This window comes from Rhipicephalus microplus, chromosome 3, assembly GCF_043290135.1.
Source record: "Rhipicephalus microplus isolate Deutch F79 chromosome 3, USDA_Rmic, whole genome shotgun sequence".
Lineage (NCBI taxonomy): Eukaryota > Metazoa > Arthropoda > Arachnida > Ixodida > Ixodidae > Rhipicephalus > Rhipicephalus microplus.
Window position 1 is genome coordinate 269,159,252 of NC_134702.1, and position 11,348 is coordinate 269,170,599.

The 11,348-nt window shown below is 40.1% G+C and overlaps 1 long non-coding RNA gene across 1 annotated transcript in view; it reads right to left on the reverse strand.

Moving 5' to 3' along the window:
- The window catches only part of LOC142804260 (uncharacterized), a 376,481-nt gene that overhangs the window by 1,511 nt on the left and 363,622 nt on the right, over positions 1-11,348 (reverse strand). The gene's annotated exons all lie outside the window — the stretch shown is intronic.

The following is an 11,348-nucleotide window of genomic DNA, read 5'->3' on the forward strand; positions in this document are numbered from 1 at the left end:
ATTTAGTGTTAGTTATAAACGTTCGGCGATTTTAAACTTCCAGGCTTCAGTTTTGTCACCTTATCTATCTCGGCTAGTGATAAGGTAGCCCATGCCTTACTATGAAAGCTTGTTAAGATTTTCGCCTAACTCAGTTCATTAAGAAGCCTATACAAATTGTAGGTTCTGATTTTGATGAGATAAACCTTGAAACTTCTTTTTCTGAGAGCCTTTTAGCTCTATGTTCTCCCCATTTTATTGAACAAAATTAGACGCCGCTCAAAACTACCCGAACTCATGATATGACACATACCTGTTACAAAAGTACGGTGTAGTAAATGTGCATTTTTGCCTCAAAGAGCCAATAAAAACAAGAAACGAAAATGTCTGTGTAAGTCTACACTGTACCCTATGAATCCTTGGGAATTCAACAGCAAGTTATATGGATTACAGAAAAATGCTCAAAGCCTCAAGCCGTCAGTTGAGGTGCTGTCCACTATCATCATCATCATCAGCCTGACTACGTCCACTGCAGGACAAAGGCCTCTCCTATGTTTCGCCAGTTAACTCGATTCTGTGCTTGCTGCTGCCACTTTACACGTACCCACAAACTTCTTAATCTCATCTGCCCACCTAACCTTCTGTCTCCCCCTAACTCTCATGCCTTCTCTGGGAATCCAGTTAGTTACCCTTAACGACCAGCAATTGTCCTGTCTATACACTACATGCCCAGCCCATGTCCATTTCCTCTTCTTGATTTCAACTATGATATGCTTAACCCCGTTTTGTTCCCTGATCCACTCTGCTCTCTTCTTGTCTCTTAAAGTTACACCTACCATTTTTCTTTCCATTGCTCGCTGCGTCATCCTCTATTCAAGCTGAACCCTCTTTGTAAGTCTTCAGGTTTCTGCTCCATAGCTAAGTACCGGCAAGATACAGCTGTTATATATCTTCTTCTTGAGGGATAGTGGCAATCTACCTGTCATAATTTGAGAGTGCTTGCCAAATGTGCTCCACCCCATTCTTATTCTTCTAGTTACTTCAATCTCTTGGTTCGGCTCCGTGGTTATTACCTGCACTAAGTAGACATAGTCTTTTACTAAAAACTCGCGCTCAGCTTGATGACTTGACTCATAGCCGCAGAACTGCCTGCCTTTCGCTTCTCCACAAACTCTATCATCACCCATACCTTCACCGCATTTTCGAAGCACCAACTGTCATCTTTCCACGCACAGACCATATCTTCAAGATAAAATGTATAACTTGTCGCTCAGCTCATTACGCTAATTCCTTCATTCCCCGAACAATAGTTGCATGGAATAGCTTGCCATCCCACATTGCCACTCAAGCAGATTTCACAACATTTAACGAACTTTTACTCAACATTTCCGACTAGATATCCACCGCGCGTACTCTCATTAAGCTTCTTCATATGTACATCAGTGTTTAATTTTCTTGTTATCATGTGTTAATGTTTTTCACGACCATTGTACACGCTTGATTTGTATTATTTATGTGTTAATTGCGAACTTTTGTATCTTAAGATCATGCCATCATTTTAGTTTTTTTTCCTTGCATACTGTATTTGTTAGTGCCCTTAATTTATGTTTCCAGTATTCAATATTCTATCTCTACTTATTTTTCTTTTTTTCATAGTATCTGATTTTGGTTGTTGTTGTTGCTTTTTGTATTTAGCTCGCTTTCATTATTTTGTATACCGTAATTACTCGAATCTAACGCGCACCTTTTTTCCGGTTAAGCGAGTTCATAAATCGCATGCGCGTTAGAATCGAGTACGAACAAAAAAATTACGGTCAATCTATTGCCATCGCAAATACAAAATGGCCGCCCCCTACGTGCGTTGGCATGGTGTGTCGGCTATTTCTGCCTATGTGTTTACCATGTGCGGCACTTCGTACGTGTGCTGAGAAGTTCGTCATCTAGTAGTGCATTAGCATCGACGACTTGGAAGGGCCGACTCCAAAAACTCGAGTGCACCACGATGCCGCTTTTAAAAGAAAAGTCATCGCGTGTGCAGAAACGGACGGAAATCGGGCCGCATCGTGGTCCTTCTCGAAACGTGCGTGCGGGACCGGCGGAAACAAAAGCAGAAGATTGTCGACAGCAAAGCTTCACGCAAAGGCTTCAGTGAACCACAGCAGGGTCGGTTTACGCAAATTGAAGAGCTGCTCCGCGAGTATGTGCTTGAGGAGCGAGTGGCACAGCGGCCCATGACGACAGAACTGCTCCAAGTGCGGGCTATGCAATTAGTCTTAGAAAAAAGTCTAATGCGGAGCCTGTTTAAAGCGAGCAGGTGCTGGCTAATTAACTATATGAAGAGGAAAGGCTCTTCCCTCCGAAGGGGAACATGCATATGCGAAAACTTTTGCGGAGAAGTACGATGAAAAGCTTTACAGTTTTCAGAGGTTCGTCCTAAACTTGCGGCGCAACAACGGCTACCTGCTTGGGCAAATCTGGAATGCCGATCAGACGCCTCTTTACTTCGACATGCCTGGCACCACAACTGTCGAGAAGAAGGGGGCGAAGCAAGTTCGCGGGCTGACATCGGTCCACGGTAAAACTACAGTGACGGCAATGCTCTGTTACACGTCAGATGGGCACAAGCTTCGCCCGTACCTCATATTTAAATGGAAGACAATCCCGAAAGGAATCGTTTTTTCGAGTGGTGTGATCGTGCGGGCCAGCAAAAAAAAAAAAAAAAAAAATGGGTGCGCGTTGCAATCGATGTCTTACGTTTTTTTTTTTTTTTCGCGGTGGAAATCGGGTGCGCGTTACAATCGAGGGCGCAGTAGAATCGAGTAAATACGGTAATCTTGTTTTTAGATTGTATAAGCGTACAAAAATTTGTTTCATGTGTCCGTTCTCCTATGTCATACCCCTTCGGGGGCCTTTAGGGGTATTATGAAATAAAAATAAACAACTTGAAGTGCACTATTACCTATCTCGAAGCACTGCTCTCTTCCGTGGTTGTTGTACATTACTTTCGTTTTCTGCAGATTAATTCTAAGACACACCTTTCTGCTCTCCTTGTCTAATTCTTTAATCATGAGTTGGAATTAGTCCCCTGAGTTACTCAGCAATGAAATGTCATCGGCGAAGCGCAGGTTACTAAGGTATTCTCTATTAACTCTTATCCCTAACTGTTCCCATTCTAGGCCTCTGAAAACCTCCGGTAAGCACGTGGTAAATAGCATTGGGGAGATTTTATCCCCCTGCCTTACACCCTTCTTGATTGGTATTCTGTTGCTTTCTTTATGAAGCATTAGGACAGCAGTTGATCCCCTGTAGATGTCTTCCAGGATCTTTGTATATGCTTCATCGACGCTCTGATTCCGCAGTGTCTGCATGACTGATGATATTTCTACTGAATAAAACGCCTTCTCGTAATCTATGAAGGGTATGAATAGTGGTTGGTTATATTCTGAGCATTTCTCTATTATTTGATTGATAGTATGAATGTGGTCGATTGTTGAGTATCCTGTTCGAAATCCTGCTTGTTCCTTTCGTTGATCGAATTCTAATGTTTTAATAACTCTGTTAGCAAGTACCTTTGTAAATAACTTGTATACTACAGAGAGCAACCTGTTCGGCCTGTAATTCTTTTAGTCCTTGTCATCTCCTTTCTTATGTATTAAGATGATGTTAGCATTCTTCCAAGACTCTGGTACCCTTCCCGTCAGGAGACACCTCGTAAATAGGGTGGCTAGTTTTTCTAACACAATTTGTTCTCCATCTTTCAGTAGATCTGATGTTACCTAATCCTCACCAGCAGCTTTGCCTCTTTGCATGCTCTCCAAAGCTTTTCTGACTCCTTCTATCATTACTGGTGGGGTGTCATCTGGGTTACTGCAAGTTCTTATAGTATTAAGGTCGTGGTTGTCCTGGCTACTGTACAGATCTCTGTAAAACTCCCCGTTATTTTAACTATCCTATCAATATTGGTAGTTATTTTGCCTTCTTTGTCCCTTAGTGCATATATCCAATTTTTCCCTATTCCAAGTTTCCTCTTCACTGTTTTGACGCTTCCTCCATTTTTCAGAACATGTTCAATTCCCTCCATGTTATACCTTCTTACATCGAATACCTTACGCCTACTAATCAACTTCGAAAGTTCTGCCAGTTCTATTTTTTCTGTTGTACTTGAGACTTTCATGCTTTGATGCTCTTTAATGAGGTTATTCATCTCCTGGGACAGCTTGGCAGTGTCCTGTCTAAGTACCGTACCTCCAACTTCCACTGCACACTCCATAATGATACTCTTCAGATTATTATTCATTGCGTCAACGCTAAGACTGGTTTCCTCGATAAGAGCCGAGCACCTGTTCTGAAGGGAGACTCTCAATTCCTCTACTTTCCCTCACAGTGCTAGCTAATTGATTGGCTTCTTGCGTATCAGTTTCTGTCGTTCCTTCTTCAAGTCTAGGTGAAATCGATACCGTACCATTCTATGGTCACTGCATCACACCCTGTCAACCACTTCCACATCCTGCACGATGCCTGGGTGTGCACTCATTATAAAGTCTATTTCGTTCTTACTTTCCCCATTAGGGCTCCTCCATGTCCACTTACGGTTTCCTCGTTTTCGGTAGAAGGTATTCAAAATCCGTAAATTATTGCGTTCTGCAAATTCTACTAGTAGCTCTCCTTCGGCATTTCTAGTACCGATGCCATAATCTCCTACTGCCTGGTCTCCAGCCTATCTTTGCATTAAAGTCTGCCATCAGTGTAGTATAGTGTGTTTTTACCTTACTTATTGCTGATTCCACGTCCGTCTTCATAGAAGCTTTCAACTGATGCGTCATCGTGGCTGGATGTAGGCGCGTAAGGTTGTATCCTTCATCTTGTATCTCTTATTGAGTTTAATTACGATACCTACAACCCTTTCATTAATGCTATAGTATTCCTATATGTTGCCAGCTATGTTTCTGTGAATTAGGAACCCCACTCCCAGTTCTCTTCTGTCAGCCAAGCCTCGATAGCAAAGGACGTGCTCATTCTATAGCACCGTATAGGCCTCATCTGTCCTCCTAACCTCACTGAGTTTTATTATATCCCATTTAACACCCTCTAGCTCCTCGAGTAGTACAGCTAGGCTTCCCTCACTAGATAAGGTTCTAGTGTTAAACGTTGCCAAGTTCAGGTTCCAATGGCGGCCTGTCTAGATCCAGAGATTCTTAGCACCCTCTGCTGCATTGCAGATCTGACCACCGCCGGGGTCAGTTGCTTCGCAGCTGCTGGGGTCTGAGGGCCATGAGTTATTTGACGTATGCATGTGGGAGGTGGTGGCCAGATACTGCACCAGGGTGGCCAATCCATCTCTGGTGAGACCCCCCCCCCCCCCTTAGCTTGGGTCCGTGGTGTCACTACACACCAAACGCCTGCTTACGCAGACGCCCCTGCGTGTCCACTGCGCTATGTATTAAACCCTGGAGATTTTGGAATGTAATATAAGCCGCATTTATATCCTGATCCATCTGAACATTGACTAGCTGAATGGCGTCTATTCTGCCTATCTTATAAAAGCGTTCTCATCTGTTTTCACTCTTGAAATGGTTACTCCTTTTCGAATCTTTAGTTCATTTCGTGATTTCTCTATTCTATGCAATAAATTTGTAGTCGTCAGTAAAGATGGTATTTTTTCTTTATTTACAAACAATAAAAATGCTGCAAGTATAGATCTCCTTGTTTTTAGCCACGATATATTAAAATATATTTGGGAGCATTTTTGAAGCCTTTACTGCACTTTTTTTATTGATCATTATCCTTTTGCTGCATTCCTCATCACTGGTGTGAAGCCAAGTTATGCAATGTTCTAATCAGGCACCTGCCCTGATTCTCTAAACTACAGACCCATTCCTTTCACTTACACCTTTTCCAAGCTCCTCGAAGGCATCATTCAAACTCAAATAAATAATTATTTCAAAGATTACATCATGTTTAAATAGCACAGTTTCTGTAAGGAATTTCCTTGTGATCATCAGCTGACATAATTTACTCATGGCTTATTAATAGACACTGGCTTTCAAGTTGAAACCTTGTTTCCCAGTTTTTTCGATGCACTGATTGGGTCTCCGACCATAGGCCTGTATTCACTAACCATCCTCGGTGTTACCTCAAGTTTTTGTTATCGGTTGTAAGCCTTTATTGCGCTTGATGTACAAAGTTGGCCAGTATTCGTGAACCAGTCTTGTTGTAGTTTTTTACCTCCTTACCATTTTTGTGCCTTTATAACACAAGTAGAGGGTACAAAAGCTTGAGGAGAACTCGAGGAAAGGCCAAGGTTGGTTTGTGAATACGGGCCATAGACTCTGTAGTTAACACAACTGAACATTCACACACACATCATAGTATACAAGGGTTCCTCTGATATCGCAGTCAATTCACCTCTGTTAATGGCTCTAACCCTTCGACAGCTCAAGTAACATTCGGCACTCCGCAGGGAAGTTTCCTTGGTCCCCTGTTCTTTTCTAATATTCGTTAATGATTTGCCTAGATGTATTCTTTCTCAAACTAGACTTTTTCATTGATGACCTCATTTGTAGTGTACTGAGCCATGAAAAGTAACTCTGGCTATCAGTTATTATGAAGCAACCTCTGTTCAATTACAACTTGGTGTTCATCATGGCTACATTTCTAAATAAGTGTAAGGCTAAACTTGTCACGTTTACAAAAAGTTTCATGCTGCTTTCTGAACATCACATATTCCTAATGACATAAATGTTGATTCAGCTTGCACTGACAACTATTTAAATGTTCATTCTATGTTTGACCTGACATGGAGCCGTCATACCTATTTCGCTTTGTAGTTGCCACTACCTCTCTGCCTCTCAAATTGTAATCTACAACATGCTCCTGCACAGGTGCATAAACTCACCCACTTTACTTTAATTCATCCTAAAATATAGAGTATACTTCATAGATGTGGCACCTGGATTAGGCCTTCATCATAGGTAACATCGATCTCTCCAAAAAAATGCAACAGATTTTTTTTTTCTGATTACTACCATTTCATTGGTGTGTCAGTCCTAAAGGCTTGTGCTGGTCTTGATAACCTTTACCATCATTGTACACTAGTTTGTTTACCTCTTTTTTATAAAATATACTGCCACTCATTACTTCATTTTTTTTTTCCAATCATATTTCCACATCACCATCGTCCTTTCAAAATTAAACACATAGCTTGCTGTACTTCCATCTTTGCTAAATCATTCATCCCTAAAACCATTATCGAGTTCAACTGGCTGCCTCCTTATATTGCAACTAAAATTAATACACTTAAATTTAATAAACTTATTAAAAATATTACCCATTGTAGGCTGTCTCACTAGAGCTTTTCTATTTTCAGAATTGCATTTTTGTATATTTTGTGTGTTATGTCACACTTTTTTAGGTGTTTGTTTGATGAGTATTGTTGTTCTGCTGTTTATTGATGCTACAGCCTATCTGTTTTTCCCTCCTCTTTATGTAATATATCCCTACAAGTAAGGGCCTTGAGGCATTTCTTGCAAGAAAATCAGTAAATGACAATTCTAATGTACCAAAGTCTCCTTCCCTTTTAAATGAAACCGCTTTATGAATTTTTAGGCTGGTTAGTCATTATCAATAAAGTTTGTGAATGTCTTTTTTATGCCATTTCTAAGCCTGAAGAAAAAAAATAGCAAGAAAATACTTTAGCCACAAAAAAATCATTTTTTATTCAAGAGAAGCACTTGCATGTACAGGCTGGTGCACATGTATGCACTTATATTTTCAGAGGTGGTGCCGCTTCAGTGGCTCATACAGTACTCGCCTACTCACCCAATAGATGCAGCTTTGATTAATCCAGGCACCACGGTTGCATTTCTGTAGAAGTGAAATCCTAGAGAACCACGTCAATTGGAATACTAGGGCACAATAAAGAACCCAATGGGGTTCAAATTGTCTGGAGCCTTCCAATACAATGTCTCGAAAAGGTCGTACTACTTTGTTAAAGTCTGTAAACTTAAATTTAGAGGCAAAACTCTAAAGTAAATGATAACAGTACACTGATGAAGTCATGCAATAAAAGTTTGGACACAGCATGGTAGAGTTGATGTGTCAGAATTAATGGTGTGAAAGTATTTGAAAAGTGCAAGTAATATTGTGCAGTACCATTCAATTTGGTCTTTTGTTTGAATAACTCTAAGGGAATATTTTTTGATTGTTTAAAATTACAGCAAAATCTCAATAGTATCAAACAAACACGAGATAAAGGTATGATAAATATAATCCAAAATGCCAGAATTTGTTAGATATAGACAGCAATCACTTATACTTTTTAAGGAGAGTCACCAGATATATTAGGCCCATGGCAAAGTATCTCCAGTGCGTTACATGCCACAAAAGTGCTACTGACATTCTTTTGGGCCCCAAATCTGAATGAAACATCGTAAATAGTGTAGTGCACGTGTGTGAGTGCATGTGTTATGTATTTATCACTGAATATATCATAGGTATCACCCAGTATCTGGAGTAACATGTCAGGAGAAAAGCCAGACAAACATCTACAACTATCCACTAAAATGATTCTCACTCTTCAACAGCTTTTTGCAAAATCTGGCTAAAAAATCACCACTTTTTTCTTTGTGTTTAAAACTTGCTCTTCTTGCTAATTTCTGTAGACGAAAATTTTCTTGCCTGTTCGTGCTAGTTTATAGCTTTTCGCCGACTCAGCTAGAGAGTATCAAACAACAATTTTCATTCAAAGGATGTCTATAGGATGCACTCGATAAAATAGTGTTTATGGCAAGCTAATGAGATAATGTAACTGTAAATAAATTACTTTTTTATGTATATAAACTCATTAAGTGATTTTGGCACGAGCCAAATTGAATAAATTTGTGAAATTCGATATTCACTGTAGAAGCATGTCAAAATAAAACGGCACAAATAATATGTCATAGCAGCCTGTTCAACATGCTATGAAGTAAAAACGATTAAGGTGCTCAAGATATATCGACTGAAAAATAAATTCCAATTTCGCTTTTTTTTAGAAAAAAGCTCAGTGTTCATTGAAAGCCAACTTTGCTGGTCACTTAGTGGACTAAAAGTATTCATTAAGTTATGTATATTAGCTAAAGATATGTGAAGTTACAGGGAAGTATTGTTTTTTGAACTCGAGAAATACTTTATTTTTTTCAATTTTGTAACACTGTAAACTTTTTGACGATGTAATGCAAGTACAACACGCGTTCGCAACAGCAGCCTTCAGCCCAAGCCCACTGATCTGGGATGTAGGCAGTAAACTTGGTACTGTCTATGAATGAAATGGGGTTATCATTGGCGTTTTATTGCCAACAGAGGCAATACAAGCAATGTGGTCAGAGAGTGACAACATCCCAATGAGCCATCCAGCCATTAAGATTTAAGATCATAACATGGTACTTTCTTCAGAGGATTCTGCAAATGAAATAGGTGTGTTTTTTATATTTATATAACAATAAATAATATGCATTTAATAAGCCAGATAGAGCACTGGTGCCATTCACGCAATATACTAATAAAAGCTGACCTTTTACAATCGTTTAACTTCAAGTGCAATGCATTTCTTAGTGAACTTCTGTGACATTGAATCAATCAATCATACAATCAAACGATCTCTCTCTCTCTCTCAATATATATATATATATATATACCTATCTATCTAGCCGCCTACGACCTTGTGCACTCCTTAGCATACCTATCATTAAAGGGATGTACACCCCAAAATTGGTATACATACCGTTATACATTGATTGGTACACTCGCAGCCGTTTCATTACATAGATATATGCCAAATATGATATGACGAGATATTTTTGTACAAATAACACAAATTGAGGGTGTGGTAATGGGAAAACCATGACGTGCATGTCACGAATGGGCTCACATGCATGTCACGAATGGGCTCACATGCATGTCACGTTCATGGTGTGCTTGCGGTTATTTTGCTATAGCTTGGTTTATACCAAAATTAATATGACGTGACCATAGGTCAGCAAAACTTATGCAGCTCATTCAGACTGAGGCTCACAGCTTGATTTGAGTTTGATTGAGTCGACTCGTGGGTGAGTTCGTCAACCTATGGACGTGACTGCATGATGAACATAAAGAGCAAATGGTAACATGTAAGTTATGACATACAATCATGCACCACGTGATTTACATGACGGGCTCTTGGTGTGCTTGCGGCAATTTCGCTAGCTTAATATACAGTGAAATTTGCATTGCATACCACTGTATGATGACCATAAATGACATTTCCTAACATGCAAATCATAATATCCACGTCTTAATTGTACAGCATGGTTTCCTCCTTCCTGGCTGCTTCGCATACTATGCATCGATTCCTGTATACTGTGCATGGGATCTGCCTTTTCTTTTTCTTTTCAAGAAAAGCATCCTGCTCCTTGGGAGCCAAAGAATGTCATAAAACTAAAATATAGTCTAGCCTTATGACGCTGTTGTTTATGTTACAGTAACATGATGCACTGCGAGTGTCAACGAAAGCTACTGTGCATGCTCCTCACAGCAGGCAACCCATGAGTGGGGCCATGTGTATATGTCAGGTTGTTAGAATGGCGTGTATGAATTGCTGTGTGAATATATATATATATATATATATATATATATATATATATATATATATATATATATATATATATATGCACCTGCAGCAATGTTTTTCAGTGTTCTGCTGTAACAATGCGTCACAAACCGGCGGGAACTCACTCTGGATTAGTGTCCACCGTGTAAATTTACAGGTGATTTTGCGGGCACATTTATAAAGTACATGTAGCTATAGTTCGTAGTATGCTCCATGTAAATTAACTGATACTTTTAATGTGCTGAACCGAATGGCAGCCGGTAATGTGATCTAGAGTCTGCAGTCTACATTTCTTTGGCGGAAAATCTTCGACTGCAGATCCAGCAATTTTCTCTCGTACACTGGGGCCATTTTAGATGCCAAGCATGTTATGGTCGAGTTCAATGCTGTGTGCGGCGTGACCACCCTTGCTGCGCATGCGCGTCCCCTCCCCGTCTCTCTTTTCTCCTACACTCCCCCTTCTCTCGACTCGCACCACCGACGCAAGCAGCATCTGATAGCGAGTTCCTTGATAAAAAAAAAAAAAAAAAATGACTGCTAGCACTGCACAACCGTTCACTGGCCATCCCGCTTTAGGCACTGGATATTGACCTCCAAGGTAGTGCTGGTGATAGATTTCTATTGTGCGTTGTTGAACAATGAAAATGAGCAGAGTGCACGTTATACTTAGTTAAAAGTGTACTGAGGGTCTCTGCATTTAATAAGAGTCTTGTGTCTCTCACCCATTAGCAGTGATTGGCATGTT